Raw genomic sequence first — 8,787 nt, forward strand, 5'->3', positions numbered from 1 at the left:
ATTGTCTCCTGCTGCGTTCTACCTATGTGACTTTAGATTCAACAAATGTCTGAAAAATAACGGGATAACAGCTTGTCTCTTTATCCATGTGATGTCTTCATTCTCTTTTGGACACAATAAAACTTAAAATAAATCCATATCCTAAAACATTATGCAAATACTTCATTAAAAAGAAAGCAGTGGGCTGCCCAATGTCTCACATTTTCATCTCATCAGCAAGACGTTCTAAAAATAACATCCCTTCTAATGAGGCCATTTATCACTCATTAATGTGAATGTGTAATACAAGGGCAATGTTGATATGAAAGTCCCGTCTTTTAAGCACTTAGACGATAGAGTCATAAAAGGTTCGTTTTAATCCTCATTCATTAGGAGTTGTAAGTAGCAACGGTGCATTAAAATATAATTAGATCAGCTGATCCTCAAAGTGAACTTGGTGTTGAAATGTTCACGGTCACAATTATTAGACAACAGGTCTGAAGAGAGCCGGTCTATGGGATATTCATCTGATTCTCTCTTTTAAACAAAACTTGGATGAGACCAGACCTTTTGAATCTAAAGAGTTCATCTAGAGTTCAAAAATCAATATCTACCGCATTTATACTGTTGGATATAAATAAATTACTGCTAGGATTTCGTTGGTCTGACGTGGTTTCTTTTTTTGTGTTCACAGCTGAAGGTTGAAATGAACGCTTGCTACACAAACACTCCCACACAAACACAGAGCCTCCGAGCAGAGTCAGTTTGAGTTAACACAAAGGGATCCGTGGCTCAAAAGAACATTAAGTTCGATGCCACTCTCTGATGGGCCACAGGCCGTCACTGTAATGCGGGGTGACACATCTTACCCTGGTCGCATACACACACTCTGTGATGCAAGACGAGGCTTATAAAACCCTCAGCCTGCCTTCCTATCAACACACACACACACAACCTGACACACATTCATTAGAGAGTTGTTCTGTAACAGTAATTTGTAACGTGGGACTATTACAGGGGTGGCAGACTCATTTATCCTGTTGGTTTATTCCAAGGCCTTATGCGACTCGAGAGCTTTCACTGAAAAATGAAGGACAATTTAAAAAGCACCTAATTAAAGTCGTTAATTATCAATTTTAAGAAATTCTTCTAATAAGTCGACAGGCATTACTCTTTTTATTTTTACTCATTATTCATTTGAAAAAAAAACAGTTTGTGTTATGTCCAGAATTAACCCTTTCTAAACAATGGTTCCTGTTACCTGTCAGGAGGCTGAAAGAGAAATTGAAGATGTTCTAACAAGGGTTTGATATGACTCATGTCTGTATGGTAATTACATAGCATAAAGAGTGGCAGCATGGCTAGCTGTCTACCATAGGTTGTATATGTTCCTCCCCAACATAGAAGCAAAAATCATCTGGATCACCCCCTTCCTTTTTACATCTCTGCAAGAAAGCAAGGAAGCACATTTCCCTAAATGAACTATGAAAATCTTCTTTAAAGTTTCCCACTCTTCATTTCTAAACAGCAAACATGTTTTAAATTTATCTGGATTATTTAGAAAGTGTATGTGTCACTTTCTAAAATGCCATAAATTATATAATAATAAAAAAATACTGATGGTAGTATAGAGGAACGCTTGAGTATTCGCTGTCCTTTGCTTAAGAACACAACGGTGGAACAACGACACCCGTCAGTCACTATTCAGCCAGCTTTTCACGTGGAAACGCTGCCACTGGCAGCTAGCCTATCAAATTACCATCCTCAATTTAAGCCCCTGTGATCAGTGAGTGTCAATCAACCAACAGTTCGCTTCCCCCGTGGAAGCTTCTCAGGCGACTTAAATGGCTTCAGCAGGGATGAGATGTGACAGACCACCAGAAAAGGGAGAACATAATTGAGAGAAGTAGGAGGAAGGACAGATTGTTTGTACTCAGTGAACAGATCAAAACATTCACTGTCCCTTGTCCAAATTCTTTGTGGGCATTTTTGTTTCAAAAATGGTATCTGGCAATTACTGAGAAGTTGATAGAATAGAAGAATCGCAATAGATCCAACTAGACATCAGGTGCCATTTAAATTGGTGTCTTTGAAAGCTCCCCGATCAAATTCTAAAATCCATCTGAACTAGAGACTCTGAAGATTCCAAGTGTTGATTCATACATTGTGTTTGACGACTTGTGCATTAAAACTTTTAAATCTACTTCCTGTCTCTGCCCCTGTGTTCTGCAATTAGAGTCCAGACATTTCCCTAAATCCTAACAGCATCACCGCATAATACTCTCTTCTGTCTCCATTATGTTGATGAAATATAGAACTGGGGCCAATTTAACAATTCTGTTGTTTTCTCCACCTTATCTAAATTAATTACATACAACAGATACCCACGGCCCCAACGCTTGTATATTTCTACGAACAGTGGCAATCCATCATGTAGCCTCTGTGCTTCTGACAAAATAAACAAATACCAGGTGATTTCAGCACAGTTCTCATAGCATTTAGTTAGAAGTAATAAATAAAGAAGCAGCTCCAGCCTCCATTACCAAAAGAGGGACTGAGGTTAATGAGAATCCTTGGCACAGGCTTGAATGAATAGCTGCCGTGTTCGCAGCCAAAATGAATTCCAGTAAACAAAGCGGAGCCCTAAATTCAGGAGTGACTTAATTTGATCTAATTTCTTCCATGAATGCAAACATACAAGTGTCTATCAGTGTCGCCAATGCATGTTTTAAATGGCACTGAGACTAAGGCATGAAGTGGTAGAGGTGAGTGTGATCAGTCTCCCTGCCGCAGTGTATTTCCTGCCTGTCCGCTGTGTCACCAGCCATCACTTCACCCAGGCTGCTTCCATGCCAATTGGCTCGACTCTTCGTCGCTCCCACACTCGCTGCCACATCCAGAGAGGCAGAGACGGGGTATGTTAGGCCAACATCGCACATCACACGCTCATAGTTCCTTCTTTGCACTTCACATCATCTTTCTCACAAACAACCACACACACAAACACACAGAATCACACACACACAAACAAAGAGTCACCAAGTCTTTTATGTGTTCAAATTTACACTTGAAAACGGATGAATGCACAGAGAAACAGAAACAGACATGCATGCATATTAAATCACACATACACACACACACACACAGAAACAACTACACGTACACACCCACACAGTGCGAGTATGTGAGTGGTCTTTTAAAAGGTTAGTGTCTTGAGGACACTGACCTTTAGAAAAGTCTTTGTTTATCAACAGCTCTGGATGGAGAGCAACTAAAGATCGTAAGTAGAACAGATGAAGGGATATCTACATAACTGTAAACAACACAAAATCTCATTTCATCTCACGACTCAGAACCTTCCTTCGTCCTTTTTTCGCCCGTCAAGGTTGAGCGACCCGTGGAAGTATCATAAGCCTAAATCTACTGGAGTCGGCTCTAATCCTAGTTGAAGCCTGCAGGCTCTCCGTGTCCTTCTCGTTAGCTTCATTAAAAGTACCCCCGTCCTTTCTACTTCCCTTTCACTGCCTGCTCATCATCTGGGCCAATTGCAACCAATTATCCAGTGTCAACGAATTTCTGAGAGGGGGTCACACATGCACCGCAGTTTCCCCTTCCTACCAGAAGGAAAGTGAGAAGTGTTTTCTATGTGTTAGAATCTATGCCTTTAGGGAAGGAGTCAAACAGAGGGGCAGCAACTGGATCACACATTCTGTAACAAAATACACTGCACTGAGCATCCATAGCAAATTATTTCTCTAACTTTTTACATGATTGGTGGGGTTAGAGTTTCGGGAGGCAATCTAATACTGCCCTCCAGGTCCCTTGAGAAAGAAGTCTGACTGGCGATGCGCGCCAGCGGGTAAGCAGCAGGAGCGGTGTGCAAATTGAAAGTAATCCTCAGGCCTGGCCGGCGGTTCGGCTGGATTCACATCTATTCATAATTCATCAGTCGACAGCAGTGAGATGGAGAAAGTTTTGTCAATGGAATGAACCAGGAGGAGACATCGCTGTAAGGCCCTGGCGGAATTGGACAGATCAACCTCTGCACTGCTGAAGGTCCCACGAGAGAACTGCACTTGTTAATAGCATGAGGACAGATGGAGCAGATAGCTGAGAGTGGGTATTTCAAATTATATTAGATGCTACAGCTGTCTGTCCACAGTGTTCAAGAGATTAGCTGACTGAGCCACTGTCAAAAGCCTAATAAGGTAGATTTCAAGTATCACTAGCTGAGGCTTTTAAAACTGAAACACAAGATTAGATTTGATTTCCCCCATTTGCCGGCATTTAATATTTTACTCTCGTGACTATTAGGGGGTAAACTGCTTCTCCTCTGGGGAACTGCACTCTCCAAACCAAATGAAAGCTATGTGAAAATCTATTGAAGCTTAAACCTGCAGTAACTGAACATTTAGGGTCAATGGAAACAAACGCAAAATTGACATTTTTCCCTTTTAAGTTGACACGGTGAAATTGTTGGCAACAATTTACTGAAAAACTTCAAACTGCAGTTTCAGACACTTTAATCCCTGTTCACTCAGGAGGACAGAATCATCTCAGTAATATCCACTAAATGTCACTTTGGCTGTAGCTGCATCTGTGACAGAGTTTGAAACAAGTCGATTCAATTATCAGATTTAAAATTAGACGGGACACAAGGACCAGTCGTCCTTTAGCAGGGTGATACGAACATTTTTGGCAGGACAGATACAGTCCCTCAAAATGAAATACTAGAAGACAGATAGACATCTTATACGAACCACACTCACTCAACTAGAAATACACAAGATTAAGAAAAGTGACTTTTGAAAGTTAAAGACAACTTCACACGGTTATCCCCATTGTCCCTGAGAAGACACATTCAAGGTGAGACGTTTCATCTCCAAAGCACAAGTTCAGTGAAACCTCCTCATGTTAAAATGTGAAACATGCACAGCTTGTCTGGTGACAACACAGACACCGTGGAGGTGACTTTGGTTGTCTGTGGTGTTGCGACAGAATGGCCACCGAAAGTTTGTCACCACAGTGACGAAGGCGAGGAGGAAGCAGTGGAGGTGAGGAAGAGTAAGCAAGGGAGGGGACGTTTTCAGGTTTAAGCACAAGGCACGCCGAGATGTGGCACAGAAGCACAAATGTCATCCGACAACATTTACAACATACTTTGCCTTTAGAAGTTTAGATTGAAAAATGTCAAATGTTCCTCTAAACTTTAGTGGAGAGGAGAAGTTGGACAGTTTGTGAAACACACAGATGAGAAGCCTGATAACACAAACCTGTCCTACACTACCTCAAAAGTTCACTACACGTTTTATATACAGTTAGTTTAATACATTAAAGACTCACAGACTCTGTCAAGGCCCAACGGCCTCCTTCAATTCAATCTAGTTTTTGTGTAATCTTATTTACAAATGAAAGGTAGAATCAACATTACAGGCGAGTGGTTTTGTGCCGGAACATTTCTTGGCTTGCTCGCGATCAGTAGCAAATCTTGGCAAGAAAGTGAGGTGTATTTTCCGAAATTGTAAAAGGAGAAGTTAAAATATTTATTAGGGTTCGTTGAAGCTTAAGTAATAGGGAAGAGTCAGTCAAAGATATGAGAGGAGGTTTCACTGTGGTTATACAGACGCTGCATACCTCCAGTTCACTGAAACATGTTCTTCAGCTCCGTGCAGACGTGCTAATTACATTTTTCCTCAGTTGGTATTGAGTCAAAAATAGCTCAATGTAAAATGAAGAATTTAAGCCCTTGATGAGCAGAAATTTGAAGCTGGCTTCTTCTGTGCCTCATCGCTGCAACATGACGCTGGCTGACATTCCTGACCTCTCCTTCACCCCTCTCATCTTCATCCATCTTCGCTGACTGAACCAAACCACACAGGCTCAACACTTTGTACAGGGAAACGAGGGAATCACAGTGCGGTGCCCTTTTTTGTTTATCATGTCATTTCATGGTGTTCGTCTCATTATATCCCTCGTGCATCTTCAGGGCCGGAAGGACTCGTCAACAACTTTCTCTCCCAGCTTTCTTGCATTTCTATAATAAATATAACCATATAAAGTAAAGTTACAAAAACTAAAACCAAAAAAAGGGGAGAATACGTATCAATTATTTTCTTGTAGCTCTAATGTGTCATGTCTTTATTTCCTAAAATGCAGACAAACATCCGAACAGCCTCACATATCTGACGTGAGCACAAAAATCTCACACCAAAATACAATTTCTGTCTTGTGATTCTGCGTCAAGGTGGAAACAGAAAATATCTACAAGTGTCCTTGACCATTAATTATCCCTGTCTGACACACATGTAGTCCATGGATTACAGCATAATAACAACATGCTGATGAAATGTACTGGGACATCCAGACCTGTCTATATATGTTCTCTTGTCCATATTTTAGCTGAGCTTGTTTGTATGGCCTACTTCACTGTCCCCCCCTCTAATCCTGTGTCGCCACGAACTGCCACGCTGCCCGGTCCACTTTCCAGCTCTCCTCCACTCAGCTTTAATCTCGCCCCAGCCAAGACAGAGAGAGAGCAATCTGAATTTGGGACATCTAAGAGTCGGAAACAGCCTCGGCTGAAATGTGAATTTGTACGTGATGAACAGAAAGGCTAATGTGCAAATGACCTTTTATTTAGCATATTACTTATGGCCTTCAAGACATTATCAATCCGTACTACTAAAGCTATCTCTGTGCACAAGACTTTAATCCCCCGTTCGTACTTTTATCAAACTTACCAGCGATTACTCAAATAACAGCAAGTTAGTTGCAGCTTTGTTATATGAAGAATTTAACTTTAAAAACAATAACGCTTGTAATTGATCATCAATGTTGCATTCTACACTGATAGCTGAGCTGTTGTCATTTGTTTTCCTACAGAAAGGGATCATGTGATATGAGCCTGACCAATCGTGACCGAGAAGACTCAATAAGCAAGCAGAGTGTCTACGTCATTACTTATAAACATCTCCGTTTCTGCCCGTCCAGACTAAATGTTGCCCTGGAGGTTTCAAACTAAAACGTAGCCGGCAGCATTTCAGTTTTAGCGGCTCTATAACTCTTGAGTCGTGTGGACAGGCGTACCCGTAGCAGTTGATGAGTTCATATGTTTTCAAGTGTTAACATAGGAATGTGGATACAGCCTCAGTGACACACTTCCGACCACGCTGAGTCTAATAATGTCAGGGTAGCGAGGTCTGGGATCGGATGGTAATTATCCAAGAGCGTTAATTACAGGAAGAATTCTGAGGCAATTACTGATCTGCGCTGACGACACAGAGAGACAGAAGAGTCTCCCAGCACCATCACACCACAGCAGCTAATTGTTGATTAATCTTCTAACGTTGATATCACTGTCAGCACCCAGCATTCACACCCAAAAAAAAACGACTGCAAAAATTCCAGGGAGATAATCATTCATTTGTTAAATCACAAATGTATTAGTTCTCCCCTGCTTTCCCTGGTTGCCTCAGTTGAATAATGAGGCGATGCTTGTCTGGAAAGCAGCGCCTGTTTATAGCTACGAGCTGAAGTCGAAGAAGTAGTAGATCGTGTATCTGTGCCACGTCTTCTGAGGGATTAGCTAATGCAACAATGAGCTTCTTATTAAAAGGTGGCACGAAGTCAAGCTTTCGAAAAGAGGGAGAGAGGAGCAGGCGAGAAGGAGTCCACCAAACGACAAAGATAAGGAGTCACCAAAATAGGAAAATTAAGAAAAGAATATCTTCAAACATACGTTGGACATGAAAGAGCTGGGCCTGGTGCAACATAAAATAAGAAGGAACAGGGAATGACAGATGAAAAACAGGAAGCAGACAAGTGAGATGGTTTAGGGAAGGTGATGGGGGATTACACATCGTGAAAGAACCATGGGAGGGAGGAGAGCCTGAAATGTATTTGTCAAAAATGAGGCACTTCAGAGAAACAGACTGTAACCATGTGTGTCATTGGATGGTTGGTTGACAGCCACACTCTCTTATCTCTCTGGCGTAAATCTCAACTGGAGACAGATTCCACCACAGTGTTTCTGCTGCTGCTGCTCTGGTCCGTTCTACAACTCTAACAGCAGGTCCTAATACGGGGAAATGCACACTGACATTAAAACCACAATATATGCATCCATGAATCCATGAATCCAGCTAAATGAAGGAAAAGAAAACCACACGCACACGAGCGCTTACTGCAAGAGAACAGAAGGAAGGTGGAGGAAGACGAGCAGGAGCAGATTGACGATGAGGAGAGGGAGGAGAGAGTGACTCAGCTGTCCTCCCCGAAGGAGAAAAGAGAAGGAAAAGAGGGATGGAGAGGCGCTAAAGAGGAGGGGTGCTAACGCTCCCTCTGCGAGACACAGATTTGTCCCAAATTTTGTGGAAATAAAAGAGAAGTCATGTCGGGGGCTTAACCCTTCAGTGGGAAATTCATCCCCAAAGCAAACAACAAATGTCAGTGATGCCAGCGCAAAGGATATGAGCAATCAGTGTCCGTAGAGTAGATCACCAAGCCACGCTATCTCCCCAACCAAGTCAGAGGTGGATTATGACATCATGGCCTTTTTATCTGGCATGCGAGAGGCCCTCTTTAGCGTCTCTATTTACGGCCATGGGCACCTAGTTAAAGGTGACCTGCCTGTACGCCAAACACAGATCCGTCCAGACATCCCACAGGAAAGTCAGCATTGGATATACAGGGATTAAACAGCATGCGGGATGGAGGTAGAAATAGGCTCCACCGCACCAAAAACAACAAGAAGCCCCATCCATGCAAACAGCTACATCCTGAGTAGGAATTATTCACTGGCTCTTTTGA

Source organism: Limanda limanda, chromosome 9, assembly GCF_963576545.1.
Source record: "Limanda limanda chromosome 9, fLimLim1.1, whole genome shotgun sequence".
Classification (NCBI taxonomy): Eukaryota; Metazoa; Chordata; class Actinopteri; order Pleuronectiformes; family Pleuronectidae; genus Limanda; species Limanda limanda.